Source organism: Lepus europaeus, chromosome 3 (genome assembly GCF_033115175.1).
Source record: "Lepus europaeus isolate LE1 chromosome 3, mLepTim1.pri, whole genome shotgun sequence".
Classification (NCBI taxonomy): Eukaryota; Metazoa; Chordata; class Mammalia; order Lagomorpha; family Leporidae; genus Lepus; species Lepus europaeus.
In genome coordinates this window covers 140186097-140211584 of record NC_084829.1, presented here as the reverse complement: position 1 = coordinate 140211584, position 25488 = coordinate 140186097, and the positions used below count along the sequence as shown (strand labels likewise).

Sequence of the window (25488 nt, the reverse complement as noted above, 5' to 3'; positions counted from 1 at the left end):
CTCCCACCCACAACCCTCTCCTTTCCCGCCCTCTCTCCCCTTCCATTCACATCAAGATTCATTTTCAATTCTCTTTATATACAGAAGATTAGTTTAGTATATATTAGGTAAAGATTTCAACAGTTTGCCCCCATATAGCAACACAAAGTGAAAAAACACTGTTGGAGTACTTGTTATAGCATTAAATAACAGTGTACAACACATTAAAGACAGAGATCCTACATAATATTTTTTTAAAAATTAATTAATTTTCTGATCGCTTCTCGGCCTTTTGGCTAAGATCAAGTGTAGTATCTGTTCTTATCAGTTTAATATCTGATATGTCCTCTATCCAAGGCCATAAAAAATTAATTAATTTTCTATGTCATTTCCAATTTAAAACCAGGTTTTTTGCTTTTTTTCATTTCCAATTATCTTTATATACAGAAGATCAATTCAGTATATAATTAGTAAAGATTTCATCAGTTTGTACCCACACAGAAACACAAAGTGTAAAAATACTGTTTCAGTAGTAGTTATAGCATCACTGCACATTAGACAACACATTAAGGACAGATCCCACATGGGATGTAAGTACACAGTGACTCCTGTTGCTGACTTAACAATTTGACACTCTTGTTTATGTCATCAGTAATCAATTTTTTAAAAATATCATGTAGGATCTCTGTCCTTAATGTGCTGTATATTGTGATTTAATGCTATAACTAGTACTCCAATAGTATTTTTCACTTTGTGTTGCTATGTGGGGGAAAACTGTTGAAATTTTTACTTAATATATACTAAACTGATCTTCTGTATATAAAGAGAATTGAAAATGAATCTTGATGTGAATGGAAGGGGAGAGAGAGCAGGAAAGGAGAGGGTTGCGGGTGGGAGGGAAGTTATTGGGGGGGAAGCCATGGTAATCCATAAGCTGTACTTTGGAAATTTATATTCATTAAATAAAAGTTTTAAAAAAAAGGATTAGAATGATATAATCCAAGTTCTGAAAGAATAAAAAATAACTGCCAACTCAGAATACTTTACCCTGTAAAGCTATCTTTCCTAAATGAAGTAAAGACAAATAATTTCCAAACTAGAGAAAAATTGAAGTAATTAACTACCACCCAACCAAGCCTCACAAATGATATTTAACAATGCTGTATATATACAAAGATAAATTCCATCATGAAAACACATGAACATATAAAATCCACTAGAAAAGGAAAGAAGAATATTCAAAACAAAATTTTTAAAGAAAAAAATAAAAGGATCAAGCTATTACTTATTAATAAGAACTTTGAATATAAATGGAATAATTATATAATTATAAAATACAGATTAACCATATTGAACAAGAAGATATAACCATTGTAAATGTATATGCTCCTAATGCCAGAGCATTCAAATTTATAAAGCAAATATTACTATGCCTAAAGTGAGATATAAGTTCTAGTGTTATAACCTATATATTAGGAGTCTTTAACACTTCACTTTCATCAATGGATAGATCATTCAGACAAAAATCAACAAAGAAACATGAGAGTTGAATCACACTATGGATGAAATGGACATTTACAGAATGTTCCACCCACAGCTGAACAATACACATTCTTTTCATTAGGACATAGAACATTGTTTAGGATAAAGCATATACTAGGCCACAAAACAAGTCACAAAAAATTCAATAAATAAATATCAATGAATAAAATTATATCATATAACTTTTCTGATGAGAATAGAATAAAACTGGAAGTCAACAACAAAAGACTCTAGAAATTATACAAATACATGGACATTAAACAACATGCTTCTGATGAAATCAAAAGAGATATTTAAAAATTCCTTGAAGCTAATGAGAACTGAAATGCAATATATCAAAACTTTTGGGATACAACAATAGCATTTCGAAGACAAAAATGTATGGTAGTAAGTACCTATATCATACTATCAGATTTCATGACATACTACAGAACTACTGTAACCAAAACATCTTAGTGCTAACATAAAAATAGACACACAGAACAATGGAATAGACTAGAAATCCCAGAAATAAACCCGTGAATCTACAGCCAACTTGTCTTTGACAAAGTTGCCAGAAGTATTTCCTGGAAAAAAGACAATATCCTTAATAACTGGTGCTGGGAAATCTATATATCCACATGTAGGAGTTTGAAATAAGACTCCTGCCTCCCACACTATACAAAAATCAACTCAAAATGGATGAAAGATCTAAATGTAAAACTTCAACTATGAAAGTAGCAGAAGAAAACATAGGGGAAACACTGTAAAACACTGATCTAGGTAATGATCTCTTGCGTTAAGAGCCCCAAAGCACAGAAAACCAAAACAAAAATGAATAAAGGAGATTATATATAATTAGGAAGCTTCTGTGCAGCAAATGAAACAATCAACAGAGTGAAAAGACAATCAACAAAATGGGAAAAAATATTTTAAAACTATGTGTCTGAGAAGGGATTAATATAAAGAGTATATAAGGTCCTCAGAAAAGGTCAACACCAAAAATAAAAAATAAACAACTCAATTAAGAAATGGACAAAGGATCTAAACAGACATTTTTGAAAAGAGAAAATATAAATGATCAACAAATATGTAAGAAAAATATCCAGTATCACCAACCATCAGGGAAATTTAAATCAAAACCACAATGAGGTATCATCTCACTCCAGCTGGCTATTGTCAAATGACAAAAGACAAAAAATTACAAATATTGGAAAGGATGTGGAGAAAAGGGAACTCTAGTATACAGAAGGTGGGAGTGGAAAACAGGAGAGGCTTCCTCAAACATTTTAAATTGACCTCCCCTATGGCCCAGCTATCCTATTTCTGAGTAAATACCTGAAGGAAATGAAATCAGCACATGAAAGAGGTACCTGCACTGCCATGTTTACTACAGCACTATTCACGATAGCCACGATATGGAATCAACTGAAGTCCCGATCAATGGACGAAAGCATGAAGAAAATGTAGTATATGCCACAATGGTCTATTATTCAGCCATAAAAAGAATAAAATCCTACCATTTGCAGCACAGTGATGGAACTAGAGATCATTATGTTTTTCATTTAATTTAGGTTTATTGATGCTTTGCTTCTTTGAAAGTATCAATAAAAAACTAATAGAACTCTAACAAGGAGGATCAGAAAATAATGTAAGACACAAATTAGCATTGTCATAAAAGAAGGAAAAGACATCACTGAAGATCCAGCAACGATAGAAATGGTATTAAAAGAATATTATGAACCATTTCATGGCAATCAATTTGACATTTGGATGAGGACAAGATTTGTAAAAGATGCAAACTTCCAGAACTCACGCAAAGAAAAAACATCAATAACTCACACAGCACTCCATATATTTTTTAAAAATTGAATTCCTGGTGCATAACCTCTTAAATATAAAACACTGGACTCAGGTGTTTTAAGTATTTAATGTTACCAAATAATTAATAAAGAATTCATATGAATTCTGTACAAAATCTTCCAAGTTTCACTTCAAGATTTCACTTCTTGTGGCCAGTAGTATTCTGATACCAATACCCTAAATTGTTAAAAAATGAAAACATTAATCCAATCATTCTAATGAATGTGGTAAAAAAATCTTTAATAAAATTTTAGCAAAATACATACAGAATCAATAAACTACGTAATTATCTCAATCGAGGCAGAAAAAGTATTTGCCAAAATTCAACAACCATTCATGATTTTTTTGGTTTGCTCCCCAAATGGCCTCAATGGTCAAGATGGAACCAGGAGCCAGAAGCTTCTTCCAGGTCTCCCACATGGGTGCAGGGGCCCACAGATTTGGGCCATCTCCCGCTGCTTTCCCAGGCACACTAGCAGAGAGCCAGATCAGAAGTGGAGCACTTAGGAGTGGAATCTGTACCCATATGGGATGCTGGAGTCACCGGTGGCAGCTTTACCCACTATGCCACAATGCCAGCCCCAACCATTCATGATTTTAAAACCACCTGTAAACCATTACTCAACCTACTAAATGGCATCTATAAAAAAATATTTGCAATAGGGGAAAGAAATGCTTTCTTCCCATTACCAGGACAAAGTTTGCTATTTTATCTCTTCAACGTTAAGTATTAGAAGTCTCAACCAATGCAACTAAGTAAGAAAATGAAATGAAAGACCTACTGATTGGAAAGATACAAGGCTATTTATGTACACAAGGGATATGACTGCCTTTACAGAAAATCTAATGAATATATTTTTTTCAAAAGTTCCTATAACTAATAGTTTAAGTTATTAAGGTTGTGCAATACAAAAATCAATATACAAAAACCAACTGCATTTCTATGTACCAACAACTTGCAATTTGAAATTGAAATTTTTTAAAGTACATCATGAATACTTTACAAAACGAGATGCAAGACCTGTATGCTGAAACTTAACAATCCCTGGGAGAAAATTTAAAATGTCTAAATAAATGCAGAGCTATAGTATGTTCACGGATTAAAAACAACCTGTTCTGTTGAATCGGTGCCGGCTATTTTGTAGAAGCTGGCATGTCAATTCTCAAATTTATACAGAAGAGCAGAGTTGGAAGACTCACACTATCTGATTTCAAGTTTTACTACAAAGCTACAAGAAACAAGAGGGTGTGGTATTAGCCTAATGATAGACACATAGATCAGTGAAACTGAAAAGAATACAGAAATAGACCCATACTTACACAGTCAATTGATTTTTCACAAAAGTGCTAAGGTAATTCAATGAGGGAAGCAAGAATTTCTATAACAGATGGTGCTGTAACAGTTGGCTACTCATACACACTCACACGCACACACACACACACTCTTCAATCTTTAACCCACGTCATATATAGAAATCAACACAAAAGAGACCATAAACTTAGATGTAAGTGTGGGAACTATAAAATGCTCCTAGAAGGAAAAACAAAAACAAAAAACTATGGAAGAAAATATTTGTGACCTTGGAATACATACAAATTCCATATATGACACAAAGAGCAAGAGGCATAGAAAGAAAACAAACTGATAAACAGAATTTCATCAATAAAAAAATTGTTTACAGCCTTTGTCTCTACTGTTGAGGAATAGTTTTCTTTTTCTTATTATTATTTCTTGAACTCTTTAGTTAGTGTAGGGTTAATAGTATAAAGTAAAGTGAAAGTAGATCATTGTAAAAATTAAGAGAGGGAATAAGGAGGGAGGAGGAAAGGTGGGAGCATTTGGGGGGGGGGGGAGAGTAAGGTGAGAAATATCACTATGTTCCTAAATCTGTGTATATGAATTACATAAAATTTGTTTACCTTAAATTTTAAAAATGGGAAAAATTTACCTCCTTTATGATATCACTAAGAAAAGACACAGACTAGGTGAAAATACTTCTAAAACGTGAACATATATGTCTCCTAAATGACTAAAGTGTAAATAAAAAACTATAACTCAGAATATGTTAATAATGTAATTACAGAATGGACAAAATTGGGACACATATTTCTCCAAAAATATTACACAAATTAAAACTAACTACATGAACAAATGATTACCATTAGTAACCATCAGAAAAACACAAATTAAACTACTATGAGATACCACTACAAAAATACTAGAATGGTTAAAATATTTTTTTAAAAACCAATAATATCAAGAGTTGGTGATGATCCAGAGTAGCTAAAACATTGTCAAGGTGAGGGCAAAACAATTTATCCACTTTGAAAAATATCTGTCATTTCTTATTGTTTTGACTATAAACTGTACTTATCATACATATCAACAATACCTCTCCTAGGTAGTTAAGATAAATGAAGATATATTTCTTAGCTGTTAAGAACAGCTTTATTCATGGCAAGCCAAACTGTAAATACAATAATGCTCTTCGAGAAGTGAATGTGTAAACAAGCGCACTAAACTATATAATGGAATACTCCTCATCAATAAATTATACCCCCCCCAAACTAATTACTGCTACATTCACAACACAGATGAATATCTAAACCCTTGCGCTAAATTAAAGGCGTCAGGCTTGAAACACTAAATGCTCTATAGACCCTTTAATGAAACTCTGTAACAAGTGAAACTACCCCAGAAAGCTGATCAGTGTAAGGGGCTGGATTTGTAGGGAGGAGATTGATGTATAGAGACAGAGAGAACTTTCTGGAGTGCTGGGACTACTCATTCTCATGGTTTGTGGTGAGGGCCACATGGCTGTATTCACTGAAGTATTCCCTGTGCACTTAAAATTGATAAACTGCATTGTATATACCTTACGCATCAATAAAGCTGAGAGACAGAGTAATAGATGGCCAAAGACTGTGCCTGGGGAAATGTCCAGAGTAAAATGTGCCTAGGAAAAGGGGGACAGCAGCCTGCCTAGAGGAAATGGTGGATCAGAAACGCAGGAATGCCGCGAGAAAAGCCACTTGAGCTAAAGATACAATAACATAAAACGATGGTTTTTAATAGGTGCCATGCCACCCACGACTGGGGTTTTTCGAAATTTTTGGCTGGCAGTGCTGGAGGATGTTTTTACATTGTGTTTGTTGGGAGTGGGAGGGGATGCCAGACATCTTGCAACATGAGACAGTCCCACATGATGAAGAATTGTCTTGCATCAAGCAATCTGTTGAATGCTCATGGCCATTCACATGAGTAAACAAATCCATTTGAAGTCATTTTAGTCTACGACCTAGCTTATTTCATAAAAACACAGATTTTAGCAATGTTTAAAATACATTGCATTTTCCAGAAATGCCATTACTCTGTAGTTCTTTTGATTTGAATCTTTACCAGACCTTTTTTTTATCAGTTCCAAAATCCACATTGTTGAAAGGCATGCTGCTTATGATATTTGGATCACATTTCTATCAACCTGCATTTATATCAATTGTATTAATAGTGATTTTATATAGTGATTGATGCTTATTGTAAATTATTTTAATTTCTCATATATAGGGAAGGCATTATGTTATTAAAATTATGTGAGTAGAAAAATTACACTCTAATACATTTCGTTTTAGCATGACAGGACACAGTTACAAGCATTTGTTTTTAAAAAGTGTGGAGGTTTTGACAGATTAAGAATAATTATTCTGCAAGAAGCGACTTTTAGAAGAATTGAATTTTAAAAAGACATCGAGAAGAATAAGGATTTGGTAAATTACCACAAGTTTTCTCCATTAGAAGTTCATCAAACTTTTAAGGAATGAGCAGGCATTGAGAAATGGAGGCAAGTAGAGTATGTATTTGAAATTGTGGGCAGTAAAAGAGAGCAGATAGAATTGTTAGAGTATACGCACCAGAGTCAGAAAACAGATGATCACGTTGCAAGAACGTGTGCCTCTCTGAAGCGAGGGCCAAGGAAAGGTACTCATGCAGAATGAGGAAGTAAGGCTGGGAAGAGCAGTGAAGGGGCCAGATCGTCCAAAGAACACAGGGTGTCCTGAGCTGAAACGAATGGCGGAGGCTCTTAAGTCAAAGATTCCGTTGCGTGCTGATCACTAGGGCAGGCTGAAGGTGCTACTCCCAAATACCTTAGTCATTTTCAAGGGTGTCTGATATCCCACGATCATAAATACATTTCTTTGCCTTGTGGACTCTTTCTCCTGTTATAACAAATAATTAAAAGCTCCTATAGTGAATAAAGAGCAGCATATCATGCCTTTGTAAGATTTTTTCACAACTTTCTGTTTATTAGGTTCTTCTCTGAGTACAGATTTTGAGACAAAATGGGGACAATCTTGAAGGCCAAGGAGGACACAGGCCCCAAAGCCAACCCTCCGTGATTTACCGTTTGGAGTAGGACAGGCAGGAAAGAGTTCTTCTGGTATTGGGCTGGGCACCATGGAGTGCAGAGAAGGGAGTGGAAGTTATTATTGAGGTGAAAATGAGGTATCACATGTCAGATGATGTCAATGTTCTCATTAAGATAGAAGATGAGCTCATTTACCACTTGCATTGAGGGCTTGAAAAGAGAAAATGCCTGGAATGGCTCCTGGGAGGCTCAGAGAAAAGACTAGCACAGCCCAGGAGCAGATGGGACCCCTGGTTGTAACTGGAGTCCCTGACAGTGCAGATGGTCAGGCCTGCATAGTTCCCCTTCTTCCCCAAAGTTGCCCCCAATAAAGCAAAAGAGAAATGCACCCAGTGCGGATGCGAGAGGTGTGGCGAACACAGAAGCTTGGGAGATTTGAGGAATCAATGGTGAAGATCGATGTGAAGTGAGAAAGGCTGTGGATACTGCTGGAAAGAACACCGGGCTGGGCCTCTAAATACCAACTGTAGTCTCCCATCTACAGCTACTAACCTGCTTGACCTTAGACAAGCTGCTGGTAAGATCTCTTCTAGAAATAAAATTGTATTATAGATTTGACCATGGAGTCTGCACAGGGAGGGAAATCTACACAGAAAGGGACGGATAATCCAGAGAAAACAGCAGCCAGTAAGACCCAGACGATTCTGTGAGGGCAGATGGAGAACTCAGGAAGAGAGAAGGGGAGAGATGCAGGTTGGCTGCTCCTTCCAAGGCTCCTCCGCCCCCCCACCCCCGGCCCAGGGCCATGCAGGTTGCAGACTTGGATAAGAGAAATCCCCTGGCAATTTCAATGCCTGCTCTGCCTCTTATAAACTGCACAACTCTAGGCAAGTTAACTCCTCTCTTTGAGTTTCAGTTTCTTTGCCTATTAAACAAAGATGATAAAACTGCTACACTCTGTTATTTGATACAGCTCATTTAAGATTCCTAAAAGTGCTCAGTACTCCAAACACTCCCTATCCTGTTTCAAAGAAAACTAGCTCAGAGTTCACTTTTTCTGATTCCTATAGCACTTACTTAGGCTTCCATCTTTAGTCATTCAACAAAATGCCTCATTGCCTTTGTTCCTGAGAGTGTGTGTGTAGGTCTGTCTGTCTGTCTCTCTCTCTTATCTCCTTAATGAGTCTGCAGGCTTTTAGGGAGGGGGAGAGTATGTGTTAGATTCCTTGTTTATCCCTTTCAGCTTCTAGAATGTACTTACTATAGCACTCAGCAAGTACTCGTTAAATAAATGAGGTTGTAAGTCCTGGATACAAAACTTCCCTGTGTTCTGTATCAATTACACAGCTTAGGAAGCGGCAGGTGTAGAATAATTTAGCTAGGGTTCGGGTGTTTCTGTTTGTTTCCAGTTGGTCTGTGACTATACATAGATTCACTCATAATGGAGCTGACAAAGGAGAGATGACATTTTGGAAGCAGAAAAGGAATTTGGGATATTGCAGCCCAACATTTGTCACCTTCCTGGCTGATGGCAGCACCCGTTCGTTCCCTTTGGCTAAATTTGGATCAAATGCTGGCTGAGTGCACTAAGCAAGCCAGAACTGCATTGTACCTCTATTTTGTGACATATGAGCTCCCTGCTTTAATCTCCCCTCTACTGTATAAAAGAGGATCTGAGGCTGTTAGACTTCAATCCACTGATTCATGCAGCTGGCACACAATAGATTCCACCTCTCTCCTCACTGCGGCACAATATCAAGCTAAACAAAATGTCTTATAAAGCTTCAGTACATGCAGTTAGTCTGTCACAGATCCCTCCCCCACTCCCCACCCCACCCCCCACGTTCCTTTTTCTCTTGTACTGAGCACAAGAGTCCAAATGCCCAGCACCTGCCTTTTTACTGACATTTCCACAAAGGTAAAGGAATGAACCTTTTGTCAATTCCAACCCAACGATCTGTTTTGAAACAATGAGATGAAAAGCCTGGGCCCCTCTCCTTGCTACTGGATTACAGTGCAGAGGATTAAAATAAAGGACACTTGATTTTATTGATTTAATGAGGGATGGAGGCTTTTGCCGAAGCATCCCTCGTGGCAAAGGAACACGTCTTGCTGGCAGGTTCCTCCGCAGAGGCACTTCTTGGCCATTTGTTCGGTTTTTCAGTGGTGCCTTGCTAAGGGGTTTAGCTGAGACGATGACCCACGGTGCTCCTTCCTGTGCTGCAGGAAGCAGTCAAATGCCTGCAGTGGTTTCCCTGGGTCTCCAGACAGGCAGAAAACCCGAGAGCGGCGGCCGGGAGGCTGCACAGTCCCCAGTACCGCAGGATAAAGAGCCGCAGGAAGAGGTGACAGGGGAAAGCTCGCTTTGAAGGAAGAAGGAGAGTTGAATCAAGCAGACTGGGAAAGGACTCGCACTTCTACCTGTAAAAGAGATTGTCTGCAGAAGCGACCATTTCCCAGCAGCCTGCATGGCAGCGGGCTCGCTAACCTCCCTGGAGCTCTCCACACCGTGCTGTTCCCACCCCAGCCCTCCCCCCGCCTGCTCGACCATTACCCAAGTTGGAAGGGTGAAGAAACTCACTAACGGGGTCCGGGCACCCTGGTCGCTGTGGATGTCCCTTGGCACAGCCAGAAAAACGGTTCTTGCTTTTGTCCTCTCCTTCTTTGGGGCTTCTCATGATATTATTATTGACATTTTCATATGGTAATTTTCACATTTTAGGTTTCTTCTTTCATATGTGTCCTGTTTTTTTTTTTTTTTCCCCACGCAAGGGTGACTTCATTGTCTACTGAGCCGTGTGAGAGGGACATTGCCAGTCACCTGCTGACCAAATTGAAGCCGTGATCCACTTTTAATAGTGAAATGGACTGCGTGTTTGTTAATAGATACGTGAACAGCCAGGACTCCTGGTAACATGAACATATGTCTCTATACACCGTGTACATTTATTTAAATGTACTTATGCAGTCCACCGTAGATTACACACTCCCAGTTCCCTCTGGTGTTACTGTCTCTCTGATTGCTAGCTTAAAGAGAAACAGTTCCTAAGAGCATATGGTTTCCAAAACACCGCCCTTCCCCCTCCCTTTCAGTTTACGCAAAATGAGCGGCCACCCCTCCCCCAGGGCTTCTCAGCTCTCTGCCGCTACCAAGTCTGAAACCAGGGAGCAAAATCATTAGTTCCCAATTACCTTAAGCCATGCAAGATAACCTCTCTCAAGGGCTGTTGGTGAAATATGCACACGGCCCGATGTCTAGACAGTTATGAAATATAGGTGTGGGGCTGGGCCACTACCGAACACCAGTGCATCTCAAATGAAGTGCTTTTATTAAAGAAATATAATCACTGGGATAACTAATTACGTCAATACCACATAGTTAATTAAACCCATTATAGTTACTATTCCCGTGGAGAGGGGTCAGATAAAGCGACCATCTTCTTGATTCTGCTGTGCTAACAAAAGACAGTGAGAAAAACACAACACAAGCCTCTTCATTTTGTGTGACTCCCTCTCTAACATTTAATAACTACTTAGTATGTCAGTCAAGGAGGTCTTGGGAGGTAATCCACACCCAAAGATTGCTGGGTTAGTCCACAGACCACCTCCTCCCTTACCTGTACCTCAGCGAAGAGATTACAAAATGTTCCCCTGACTGGTGCGAGCAGCAAGGAGAAGTAATGTTAAAGAAGGAACAGCCACTGTGCGTTTACTAGAAGAGTGCAGAGAAACACCACCAAAGGGGCGTGCTTAGGTTTCAGTTCAGTCTGGCTTCATGACTAGCAACGAGAAGGTAGACCCTTGTCCCACTCTGGACCCTGGCCAGGGACTGTGCGAGTGACCCACCAAGGTTAGGTATGAGCCCTCATGGACCAGCGAAAGGCACACAGCGTACTCATCCCGCAGGTTCGACAGCAACTGCACCCTCTTGCACTGACACCCAAATATAAAGGAGGATTTGGACATGAGCATGAAAAGAGAGAAAATGCAGGCACTCTAATGCAGAGTGACAGTGTCTTCCACAAGAGGAGTATGAGCACGTGCACATGCGCAAACACGCGTGCGCGCACACACACACACACATACCCCTCAACTACTAGTCTCTGAAAAAGAAAGCCAAGATATGTTATCCTCCTTGTCTCAAAATTCTCCAGGTCATTATATCACTGTCACACCTTCTTCTCAAAGCAGTTCATTGTACATAGAAGGATTTGCATTTACTCCTCCTGATTAACAAAGAAAACTTTGTATGAAAGAGCTATGCACTGAGCCGGGCCAATGTGGCCAGTCTGACCCCCTGCAGGAGAAGGCAGACAAGCAGTAGGGAGAAGAGGTAGATGAGGACAGAGAAAGAATGCTTTGATCCCAGTACAGCACACACAATGTAGCAGGCGGCACACTCTCAGCAAGCTCTGACCCTAAGCGCGCTGAAGTTTGGCATGGAGTCAGAGAGTGGGAAGCAATATAATGAATAAAGTTCCAAGCGATGGTGAGCAGCAGCAGGCTGCAAACTCGGAACTTGCTGGGTTCTCTGGTTCTGGTTGTTGAGATTGTTGCTGAAGTCATGACTATCAGTGTAGTGATTTTTCCCAAATTAGAAATTCGAATATTACATCACCTACAAGATGGAGCTAATTACATCAACACAGACAGTATGCACAGAGCCCATGTGCAAAACAAAAGGTCAAGTGTTAAATCCTGTGTTTGTCCAGAGTTTAAGCTGACCTCTGAAGCATTTCATTTAGACATGAAGCCGCCAACCTCTGCCCTCACAGTTAGCCCCAAAGCTCCTCCCCATACCTCTTTGTTCTCTTGGAGCCACCTGGCTACAGTCAGCCAGACCGGGACACTGGAGGTTTTTTTTTGTTTTTGTTTTTTGGGTTTTTTTTTTTTTTTTTACATTTTTCCCCTTCACCTTCATCAAACCAATTGCCACGTCCATGATCTCCCACCCCATCAGCCATTTCCCCCCAAACCCCCTTAGTCTGACTCATCTCAATATCTCTCCTTTCTCTGGACACTCCCCCCTCCTTGTTTCTAGTCATTCCCTACTACAAAATCCACCAGATTAATTTTTCTCTTTGCCTAAAAAATATGCATTGCTCCCCCAAATTGCTCTATTGAATAACGTATGAAGTTCTCATTTCATCATTAAGGCTGTCTCCAATCTGTCTTTACTGGAAGAGCCACCTCTCGGGTACCCCTTCCCTGTGCACTGTGCTCCCCTCCCTGAGCTGGTCACTCAGGGAGGCTGTAGGCCTTTGCTTCTTACAGGTGCATCACATTCGAGACCTGCACGTCCTTCATTGTTCATCTTAAGGCCCCCACCAGGAGGCCGATTCTGATGAGCCTAAGCCATAGATGCCCTTATCACTCTGCTTTCCCAGAACAGGTTTTGTGTTTTTTTTTTTAACATGTATTTTATGACTTATATCATAATCTGCTCGTAATAGTCATAAATATTGATCATATTTCTTGAGTTTTCAAATGCTCTGTAAAAATTCAAAGACCATATGTTACTGATCTCTGTAGGAGCTTAATTAAATCTCTGTCTACTGGAACTGAACGAAAAGGTCATTTTGGAAGATGATGGAGTCTTCTCAAAGGGCAAGTATCCTCTTACTGAGTTGGAAAAGTTTTGTGCCATCATAGTTCAAGATAGTGAAAGCAAAGAACATTCCCAGGGCCGGCGCTGTGACATAGTGGGTAAAGTCTCTGTCTGCAGTGACAGCATGCTATATGGGCGCCAGTTTGAGTGCCAGCTGCTTCACTTCCAATCCAGCTCTCTGCTATGGCCTGGGAAAGCAGTAGAAGATGGCCTGAGTCCCTGGGCCCCTGTACCCGGTAGGAGAGCAGGAAGAAGCTCCTGGCTCCTGGCTTTGGATCAGCACAGCTCTGGCCATTGGGGTCATCTGGGGAGTGAACCAGAAGAAGGAGATTCTCTCTCTCTCTCTCTCTCTCTCTCTCTCTCCCTCTTTCTCTCTCTCTGACTCTTCCGCTCTGTAATTCCGCCTTTCAAATAAATAAAAAATCTTTTTTTTTAAAAAAAAAGGTACATTCTCAGGCTCCTACGTCTCCATCATCATAGAGAATGAGGAAATGAGCTTCATAGCTATCATTAATTCATGAAAAAAAGGAGTAGGCAAACCAACTCCATAAGTTATCCAAAATATATTTTGACCCAATAAGACATCTTGTAATTTTGTTTGAAAATTTGTTTGATAAGTTATATTAGTAAAAATTCCATGATTTATATCTTGAGCACCAAACAGATACAAAATACTCCCCTTTTATTTTTCCATCACTCAATTAGCTTATAAATTAACAGATGAGAGGCCAAAAACAATAACATATATAATATGGAATATATAGTTATCTTCAAGACACAGTAGAATAAAGAAAAGAAAATGTGACATTGTTATTATATGATTAAGAATTTCAGAACTGTCTTTAATATTTTGCTTCATTTGTCAACATTATCCACCTTCCCCGGCTATGTCTTTGCAACTTTTATGATGGACTATAGATCTGACAACTTGAAATTATGTGACCTAATCTTCAGAGATCAAGGAAATTGATTGGATATATTAATTACATGCAGTGCAGAATCGTGAAGAGGAAAGATCAGTGCATTAGGACTCATGATATCTGAGTTTTAGTTTTGATTTCTTTCTACACATGAGTTGGATGAACCACTTACTGAAAGAGTTCTTTTTATGCCTGCATGCACGCACACACACACACACACAAAGGCACACTGGAGTTTCTAAATTTTAAGAGGAAAATAGAAGAACAGTCTAAACATTACTAAAGTACGCAATTGAAAATAAGCACATTTATTCACAATTTCAACTTATAATATTATAATAGTTGGGCAGAGAATAAAATTTTCTACTGATTTAATGTTGTATGTGATGTGATCAATTCAAAGAAAAGAGACAAAATAGAATTATAAATAGAAAACTATATAACATGAATTTGGAATAACACAAAAAAAAGAAAATAAATATTAAATGCAATACAAACTCAGAAAATACCAAGAAATCATTGCCATTATAATTTATAATTATAGAAGCACATGGAGTGGTAACAAATAAACCAACAGCAATAATTTTGAGCAGATACATTATTATAGTAACGCAGACACAAGCAACTATGAGTCAATGTGAAAAAAATCACTGGTTTTTCAACATTTTAGTTTATATAGGATGTTTGATTTAGTGGTTGAGAAAAGCAATTTTGGAATTGAAAGTTATTTTATTGTTTGAAAATTGAATAAATTAGGTATAAGATACTGAAATACTGTAAGCTTTGAGTCAAGCAACTTAGAGCTTTGATTGTGTCTCAGGCTGGAATGAGCCCTAAATAGTTCATGGTTTACCAGTGAACTCTTCTCAGTGAATATAAGGTATGAACTCCTAAAGCAGCATCAATAGATCGACCAAAAGGTTATAAAAATAGAATAATATTTTGTGTAGAAGGAGGAGAAAAGGAAGAAGGAAGGGGAGAGAAAAAGAGAGGGACGAAGGAAGGTGGAGGGAGGAAGGAAAGAGAAGATAGGAAACAACATTTTTCTGGAAGAAAAATGAGAGCCCTGATTTCTCTTAGAATCTTCACAAAGTTCACTTTTCTTCCCTATCTGAGTTCTTGGCAGCTCCCACTTCTTAGAGCCTCACTAAGGAATGACAGTGCGTGAATGGGGCATAACTATAAATCAAAAGAAAGGGGAACTCTAACAATCGTTAAAATGTTTCCTGTAAATGTCCAACAAACAAACATACCCCATCGCTGCTGGAATACATCAATGATGTTTCACTATACTCACTGCACTAAAAATACTACATATACAAGAGCATTTCCCTGCCTAAGACCTTCTAGTGGCTTCCTCTTTTCTGCAAACTAGATGCTCCATACGGTTCTCCAAAAACTGAGCACAACTTAACTCCACACCTTCCACAGCACCCGAACTCACACAAGGATACCAAGAGTCTTACCATGTTCTGGGTGTGCTCACTGGAAAGCAAAGGAGAGATGGGCATTTCAAGCACAGGTGCACTCAGAGGTGCAGTGTTGATGCACAGGGGCCAAAGAGGATGCCCTGCGCTTCGAAAATCTCCCCTGAATTGACACTTCCCCCACTATAAAACCTCTGACCTGCACTTTCTTCTCTCAGTGTGCCCATCGTAGTCTCCTGCACTTATTGCTTGCACATGTCCTTCTCTACAAAACTGGAAGTTCTGAGAAACTTAGCATGTTCAATGGGTTCTTAAAAAGGAAACCCTAACAATGTGTTTGATGCATATTAATCAAAGCAGTTAATCCATGCATCAAGGAGTCAGAATTCTGCTACTGGAAAAATCTGTATTGAATAAGAATTCATTCCATTTTGTATTTGCAAAAATACTTCATTGTTGAAAATGTGCTTTCACAAATATTATCATACTTTATCATTAGGTATATGGAGGCAGTTTTGTACGTAACTTGAAGTTGAGAAAATATTAACAGACCAGATCAACTAGTCAGATGAACTAACCAAGTTAATTAGTCATATAACTTTAGAAAAAATAATTAACTTCTCTAGGCCCATATTTCTCCTGGTAAAATTAAGATAGTTGATGTGAGTCTCTTTTAAAATCCTTTTTCTTATCTACAAGAGGCCAAATGGAAAAGCATAAGGGTCCACACTTGCACTGTTGCATCAATAAAATGAAGAGCAGACAAACTCATACAAAGGATCACTGTCATAATCTGTAGGAGTTATTGGCTCTGGCTGCAAATTCTACAAACGCCAAAGATGAAAATAAAGACTTTGAGATTTCAGCAAGGAGAGAGGAACCATGAAGAAGTACCAAGGGTTGGAAAGAATATAAAAAATGAAAAAAATGATTTGAGAATGAGTAACTTTTATTATACAAATCAAGAAATCTATTAAAAAACAGTCTTGAAGTGATTGTTTTGAGAGGGGGAGAGAGATGGAGAGAGCCAGCGGTCATTTGCGGCTTCACTCTTTTTTTTTTTTTTTTTTTTTTGGCCAGGCAGAGTTAGACAGTGAGAGACAGAGACAGAGAGAGAGAGACTGAGAGAAAGGTCTTCCGCCGATCCAAAGCCAGGAGCCCGGTACTTCCTCCTGGTCTCCCATGCGGGTGCAGGGACCCAAGCACTTGGGCCATCCTCCACTGCCCTCCCGGGCCACAGCAGAGAGCTGGACTGGAAGAGGAGCAACCGGGACTAGTACCTAGTGCCCCAACCAGGACTAGAACCTGGGGTGCTGGCACTGCAGGCAGAGGATTAGCCAAGTGAGCCACGGTGCCAGCCTGCTGATTCACTCTTTCAATGCCTGCAACGGCCTGGACTCTGCTGAGGCTGAAGCCAGGAAGCAGGAATTCAAGCCAGGTCTCCAGTGGCCATCACTGCTTCCTCCCAAGGTCTGCACAGGCAGGAAGTTGGAGTCCGGAGCCAGAACCAGGAGTCAGACCCAGGCACTTCCATTGGGATGCAGTAGTCTTAACTGGCTGAAAGCTGTCCTAGAAATCGCTCTACCAAAAAATCCCAGAGGACACTTCTTTTCAAGCATACCAGGACTACGCAAAATATCCATCCTGGACTAGGCCACAAAATAGCTACCATAGCTACTATGGACTAGTCTCAAAGAGTAAGTATCATATGAACACTTTTTGTTTTGATCATAATATAATGAAATGAGAAATCAATAAATGATATCTTTAAAAATTCCATGTTCTCGAAAACTGTAAAACATTACTAATTTTTTTTCCTCAAAGAGAAGTTATAAAGAAAACTGAAGTTAAGTAACAACGAAAGTTTACAGGCCAAATTCTGGAACCAAAGTAGTACTAAGAGGAAATTTTTAATTTTAAATACATTTACCAGACACCAAGAAAGACTCAAATAAATGAGTTACGCGATTACCCAAAGCACCAGTAAAATAGTGATCGAGCAAACCAAAGAAACAAGAAGGAAATAATAAAAGATAACAGCAGGGATTGCCAGAGAAAAATAAGAGATTGATGTGTGCCTTTTAATCTACCCCCTCCAGGACCCCTATAAAACAATGGTGAAAGGATCTCTTAAAGCATACACCTAGGAGGACAAAGAGAACAGAGGAGGGGAGAAGGGCAATAAAGAGATGAAAAGCAGATCAATGACTGAGCAAACCAAGGAAGCAAACCCTACGCAGGCAGCACAGTAACATGAGAGACTATTGCATCTGTTTGACAAAACTTTCTTAAAGTTCGGATACTCTGCGCACCATTTACCTCGGAAAGTGGGGATAAGGTGAAACCAAAGCCAAACAGGACAGCTCAGGTTCACAACGCTCTGTTTATGTGAAGCCCATCGCCATAGACCCCACCTCCCTCACTCCCATGTCGCAACCCCTCCTCCATCCAACAGGAGACCTGGAAGCTTACCCTGCAGAGATAGGAAAACAGACTCCCTGCTTGGCAGTTACCACATCTAATACAAGGAAGAAACAGCACACTGAAGAGAGGGGGATTAAGTGAAAGTTTCCATACTGAATACAGACATCCCATGCCTCTTTCTCACTCCGTTGCCAGCATGCTAACAGCCAGACTTAGGGTATCAAGGCGGGAGATTAGAAGATTATTTTCTGGGAACACTGATAAACCAAGGAGGGAAGAACTAAAGATAATGGCGTCGCAGGTTGCCACGCAGGCAGCCTAGCCCGCTCAGGCTGCAGTGACACGCACAGTTCAAAAGTTCCAATGACAGCACAGAGTGTCCAGCCACGTTTTCTAACTCTCAGTAGAACCAGGTATAGGGATGGCAGGGATGAGAAGTGACAACAGAGATTTTGCATGGAAAAGAAAACTAAACAAAGGGAGACAGGAGGAGCCAATACATCCAAGAAACAATTAGATTTATTAGATATTAGATTTCTAACGTTGAATATAAAAATGCACTAGAAGAGCTGACCGTGTATTGTAGAGAAAATCTAATGGACAGGAAACAGACTGAGGGATACAGAATAGCAGAGAAATGACTCTAACATTAGAGGATTAGTTACTAAATATTAGCCACAATCTATCTCAAAAACTTTAAAGACCCAAGAGTCTCTAAAACACTATTGGTGGAGGAGAGTCAAACCACTGTGTCTTGTGACAGCCATGGAGCCATACACACCAACAGAGAAGGTGGAGCCCAGGAAGAGTCCCCTGTTTCTGTGGACTTGGCCTCTGACGCTGGTGGCAGCACTCATCTGCTCAGGAAAGGAAACACACATGTGATTGTTCTTCAGAAAACTCATGGAAAATGCAAATTATGAAAATATGATGCATGGATTTCAAAAATTTTTGTACCAAAATAAACATTTTAATTCCGTTTTCCATAAACTTTTTGGAATAGCCTGGTATACAAAAAACAACTGTTATTATTTTTAGCGGTTTTATTTTTTAGCTATAATTGAGGACAAATGAGGATTGGAAAGACATGTAAGTCTGAATCGCATGAATTCGCTGATATTTGACTGTTTTGACCTACAAAAATGTCAGTTTTATAAAGTTCAACCTAGTACACTAAATGATTAATATTTGTTCAAGAAAAGAGACAGAAGACGAAAAATTGATTAAGGAGTATAATGAAACAGAACTGGGAAGTAGAAATACTCAGGTCTATGCACCCAAAGGGCATGATACTAGAAGGTTTGCACTCAAACTTACAAAATAGTGACAGATGGAAAAATTACTATGATGGGGTCCAAAGTTGTTATGTTAAGAAAATCAGCAAAAATCTGAAAGAAGCCAGATGAGGTAAGAAATAAGAAAGATTTTTGGAATAGAAAGAAACATTTAAAAGGTGGATCATTACAGCTATGAGAAAGGATCAAATTAGCTAAAAATGATTTCAGAGGAAAAAATCAAAATTTAAGACTTTGATGATGCATTGAAATTTTTAAAATATTTTCAGGGTACTTCCTGAACAGAAGAAAAAGATTATTGTGCTTCCTCCATGAAATAATGTAACTAACGGTGAAAGTGAGGCAAATGTCCAACAATGTTGACATCTCCTTCCACCGTGGTCATTATACTCACTATTGTGTCAGACACACACGTTCACTAAATGTGCTTACTGGAATCTCATGGGAGGGACTGATCCTAAATGATTTAACTTTTCCTCTTGAGAGGGATTTTCCTTCGGATTGCACAATTTCTTGGACTCCAGATTTAGAAAAAGACACAGGCTACACATATTTTTCTGGAAAAGGGCCATTATTCTTGCCCTCTTCAACAGACACTTATGACAGTGAGAATTAAGCCTGTAAATTATATATATTAGACTTGACCGTGACATGATACATCTTCTACTTATAATTTAGGCGATCTTATATAATGTGCTAGACAGTAATGTTATCATTATTTACAGAACCTTGGATGCAGCAGTAATCATCAATCTAAATGTCCATGCATTATTTTTAACGAGAAAGCACAGTGATCTCTTCCAGATTAATACATGTTGAGTGGGATGGAGGGATTAAATCAGGAGACAGAAATAGAGATTTCTTTGTACTTACATTAACCATCTCCTGAGCACCCTCCTACCCACCCCCTTCCTCTACTTTGGTGCTCCATTAAGCTAACTTCCTCAAATAGCCATTGACAGTTAACCCTTTGCATTTTGATTGAAGTAAAAGGTGTAGTAATTTACTGAGAACATCAATTATGCAAGCAACATAAAATATTTGCACATCATAATCAATAATCTCACAAAGAAACAAATAGCTGTGCCTGTATTTATCTGTACCAAAACATGCCTTCTTTTTCCATCTTAATAGGTTTTAACATTTAACTTGCTCAAATTATTACTTTGTTTATATAAATAGGATGTTTGTTTATTCCAGACTAGCAATAACTGGAAGAGGAAGCCAACATAGTCAATTATGTTCTATAGAGGAATCTCTGAATCATAACATAATAATTGAGGCAAGTGTCTTCCATCAATTTTAGAGTCACTGTCCATTTGCAGCACGAGACTAAAATGAAAAGGCAAAGCAGCTTTTTCTCCAGTAGCTCTCTGACTCATCTTAGCATATAAACTGGTTATTTTGATTGAACTCACAGAGACTCTGACCTCCTGGAATGTCAACATGTGTTCAAAACCATTCTCCAGCCATGAAAGAAAATGTCAGTGCTCCAAAAATACCTGTTGACTCAATAAAATGAATCTACCACCTTAAATTATTTACGCCATTTTTGCACTTCTTAATTAACCACAGAGCCCCTCACATACCCTTCGTTATCTTTAAAATGAATAATGATGCCTGCAAACACTGGGATTGTCTAAAAATCCTCTAAAAGCATATTAACTAAAATATAAACAAATGTATGGCTTATCACTTAGTATTTTCCTGCACCATTTCTTTTTTTATATACACATGGATAATCTTTTCTGGGAACAACTATAGTAATTAAATTCTAGGTCTACATCTTGGCAAATTACAAAATGGTTTTCTAACTACTTTCAGAGCCAGAGACAAAAGGTAGGGAGACAGTGGTCCAATAATGTTCGATATATTTTTAAAGTCCTTCAATTAAGCTCCCATTAATCAAGGTGCGTTTAAGACGGGATCTATTTAGAGCTATATGTATACACTGCTGGTTCATAAATAAGCACAGGCTCTGCTAATTGCTAGCTGTGCAAGCCTGTTCTTTGCCAGTGTACTTAATCTCTCTGAACCTTAGTCTCTGGCCTATAAGATAAAGATGACAACAATTACTTAATGAGGTTGTGGTGAAGTTCAAAGGAATGGATATAAAAGTAAGTTGTTCATTTTAATATTCCACATAAATGAAATTAGTGTTTGTATTCACCACCTATTACAATCCCAAGACATCTGTGAGTCTGGATAAACTATAACAGGAATACAAGATGTGTACTCTTTCCACAAAATAAATAAATAAATAAATAAATAAATAAAATGAAATCCTCTTGGGGGAACAGAAAATAACTAGAAAATGAGATGAGACCATGGGGCAGGTTATGCGTGCAGTTAACAATTCTAAGAAGAAAGAGTTTAAAATGGCCTGGGAATTATGACCATTTTCTTTCCAAATGGAACTTTGCTTGGCCTGAACAAAGAAGTAGATATCTAACAGCTGCTTACCACTCTGTTGCTTAAAATATCGAAGGAGTATGAGGTTTAGGCAGCTCTGAGTCATCTTCCTCCTAACTTGGTATTTATTCGGGACACAGCTCTACCCCTGATGACAACAGCATTCCTGACCTCTGAGCTGCTCCAAACGCAAAGACAGTCCTGGAGGTGAAGTGCACAGCCCGTCTAGGTTCTGGTGTGGTCAGCTGCCATTCTCCCACTTACGTGTCTACTGCCTCCTTGTTTTGTCGCAATTTTTTTTTTTTTTCGAAGCGAGAGAGGTCTGGACAACTGAAGAAGAGGAACTGAAACCAAGTGAGACATATCCTACATTTTCTACAACATGACATTGCTCAACTGAAGGGGCTCAAGCTGTAGCCTCTATTATATGGCCATTGTAGCGTATGTATGAATTCAGTTCAATGGTCTACTTCCAAGCAGGCCAACGTTGAACAAAAGTGTTGACTATTCAGAATTCAACAATGGTAGACAAGTGCCAGATATGTAATATGAGAGATCATTTCACGTACGTCCTGTGTGTTTTCATTTCATCCAGCAGTAACTGCTAAGTAAGTTGTGTCATCCTATGTTTGAGAAGTCCTTAACAAAGTTCCATAACCTGCTAGAGTCACGTAATTCAAAGGCTGCTAGGAGAAAATTCAAATGCTGAAAATACTGATTGTAAAATCTCCCTTGCTCTTCACACACACACACTGTGTTCACTTACATTGATCACATATACAAGTAGTTTAAGTCTCTTCTTTAAGTGTGTGGAGGTGCTTAGGGAATATAACAACACTACTCTAGATGATTGTGTGTGTTTGTGACAACTGAATTGTGAAGGAGTAGTCTAAGAACATTTGTGGCCTCACTCTGGAGAACTTTGTTGAGGGTTCTCACTTTGTACTCAGTCATATAAACACTGGGCAGCCAACAGTGGCTGACCAAGAATAGGGGTGCTGGCAGGTGGGTAAAGGCATTAACAGGGAACCCTGTATATAGAGAATCTTAAAGCTAAGATGAAATCCACATATCTTGATCCTAATCATCATCTTCTGGCCCTGATTATAAATAATAAAATGATGAATGAGCATTTTATATATTTTTATTTTATCCTTTACTAAACATTGTATGCTCCATGGAAGTTAATTCAGTGAACTCCCAGCCATAGAACTGACCCTCAATATACCCACATTCAACTAAAGTCTTTCAAGGGTAAGTGGGAGAGGCCAGAGCTGTGGTGCAGTGGGTAAAGCCGCCATAAGCAGTGCTAGTATGCCATATGGGCGCTGGTTCGAGTCTCTGCTGCCCCCTCTCTGCTATGGCCTGAGAAAGCTGTGGAAGATGGCCCAAGTCCATGGGCCAGTATACCCACATGGCAGACCTGGAAGAAGCTCCTGGCTCCTTGCTTGGGATCGGCCCAGCTCTGGCCATTGCAGTCAGTTGCGCAGTGAACCAGTGGATGAAAGATCTTTATCTCTTTGTCTCTTTGTAACTCTGCCTTTCAAATAAATAAATAAATCTTAAAAAAAGAGAGAGAGAGACAGAGAGAGAGGGAAGGAGTAAACGGGGAATCCTGTGTTTGCTTTGGGCAGACATAACTGAGATTGTACATCAAAGAAACAAAATTTGAGTTACCAAAGGATCACTTGGAGGTTTTATTTTTGCTTAAGCAAAATGCAAGTGTAAAAGTTTTGATGAGCAAATTTTGAAGTGTTAAATTGAAATTTGATTTCATAAGAGGAATTTTTAAATTTTATAAGTCTACATGTGAAATAGTTTATAAGCAAACTTTAAAATCAAAATTATCCCCTTATTTATTGTTTAGAAACTGAATTAAACATATGTTGATTACCAGTTACTACAAGTGACTAATTTAATCACACAGAGGGTCTAAGTGTTATGAAAATGATCCATTCAATGTGTCAAAAATGCTAGGAATGCCACTGGGAGTCACTGAGTGTTTTTGATGGGAGGAGTCACAAAAGAATGGTCGGCAACTCGTAATGGTTGTCCTCACTGCACACCAGTATATGGTTGTGTCTATGTCAGGATGCCAACTGTTCTAATAAGAGAATGAAAAAAGATGTCCGTTGCCAAAAGCAGTAAACAGTTAGCTATGGAGAGCATTCTAGCAGGGGGCCTTGACAAGTTACTACATTTTCTTTCTTTTTAAGATTTATTTATTTATTTGAAAGTCAGAGTTACACAGAGAAAGGAGAGGCAGAGAGAGAAAGAGGTCTTCCATCCGTTGGTTCACTCTCCTCAATGGTCAGAGCTGTGCCAATCCAAAGCCAAGAGCCAGGAGCTTCTTCCAGGTCTTTCAGGTGGGTGCAGGGGCCCAAGGATTTGGGCCATCTTCCGCTGCTTTCTCAGACCATAGCAGAGAGCTGGATGGGAAGTAGAGCAGCCAAGTCTCAAACCGGTGACCATACAGGATGCCGGCACTGCAGGCGGAAGCTTTACCCACTACACCACAGAAATAGCTCCAAGTTACTACATTTTCATGAGAAAGTATCAATCCCTCCCCCAATAGGCCCATCCATGAAAGCAGTCTCATTTTCAACCTCCACCAGAACTTCAGAGAATCAGAAGGGAATAATAGATTTGGAGAGTTCTGTCACCCAGTATGCACCATATCAGCCAAGAAAATTACTCTTTAAGGCTTTTTGTTTAAGGTACACAGATGTCATAACCTGAACTTTTTTTTTTTTGACCAAAGGATATATTTTACATTTTATATTTAACAATTTTAATATTTTGCCATATTTGCTTCATATGTAAACATTATACATACATACAACTACATACTATTTTTGAAAGCAAGGAGGGACATAATGCTATCACATAAGGTGGAATTCATGACCAAGACCATAGAATGAGGAAATAAGGGTATATTATTATGTTAGGGGTATAAATTAGTGAATATATTTATAAATATCTTTGTACCAAATAGATGGCATCACACATAAACTTCCACACATGAGAGAAAACATGTGGTATCTGTCTTGCCATGTCTGGTTTATGCCTTTTAGCATGATTACATTTTTTCCAATTCCATTCATTTTATTGCAACTGTCAGCATTTCCATATTTTTTATGGCTGAGTAATATTCTATCATGTATATATACCATATATTCTTTTCTACTCATACTTTTTTGGACATCTAGGTTGATTCTATACCATTTATTTATTTATTTATTTGAAAGTCAGAGTTACACAGAGAAGGAGAGAGAGAGAGAGAAAAAAAAAAGAGGTCTTCTATCTGTTGGTTCACTCCCCAACTGGCCACACTGGCCAGAGCTGTGCTGATCCAAAGCCAGGAGCCAGGAGCATCTTCGGGGTCGCCCACGTTGGTGCAGGGGCCCAAGGACTTGGACCATCTTCTACTGCTTCCTCAGGCCATAGCAGAGAGCTGAATCAGAAATGGAGCAGCTGGGACTGGAATCGGCATCCATATGGTATGCCAGCACTGAAGGCAGTGGTTTTACCTGCTACGCCACAGTGCCAGCCCCTCCATAACTTTTTATTTTTATTTTTTTAAAAAATTAATTTATACAAAGGGGAAAATTTCATGTATTCCACATATACTTTTTCAAGAGCATAGTGATACTTCCCACACTACCCGCCCTCCCT

The 25488-nt window shown here is 38.9% G+C and overlaps 1 long non-coding RNA gene and 1 pseudogene across 3 annotated transcripts in view; one reads left to right on the top strand and one right to left on the bottom strand.

Annotated features, from left to right (window-relative positions):
* The first annotated feature begins 255 nt into the window (after positions 1-255).
* Positions 256-373, top strand: LOC133757284 (U2 spliceosomal RNA; annotated as a pseudogene).
* A 17933-nt stretch (positions 374-18306) lies between these two features.
* LOC133757134 (uncharacterized) overlaps positions 18307-25488 on the bottom strand; it is a 73970-nt gene continuing 66788 nt past the window's right edge. For 2 of the 3 annotated variants that reach the window (XR_009865569.1, XR_009865567.1), the window contains one exon: positions 24056-24242. This is a non-coding gene — a long non-coding RNA (uncharacterized LOC133757134). Of the gene's footprint in view, positions 18964-24055; positions 24243-25488 lie in introns of those variants that run through there. The other variant, XR_009865568.1, reaches the window with a different exon arrangement.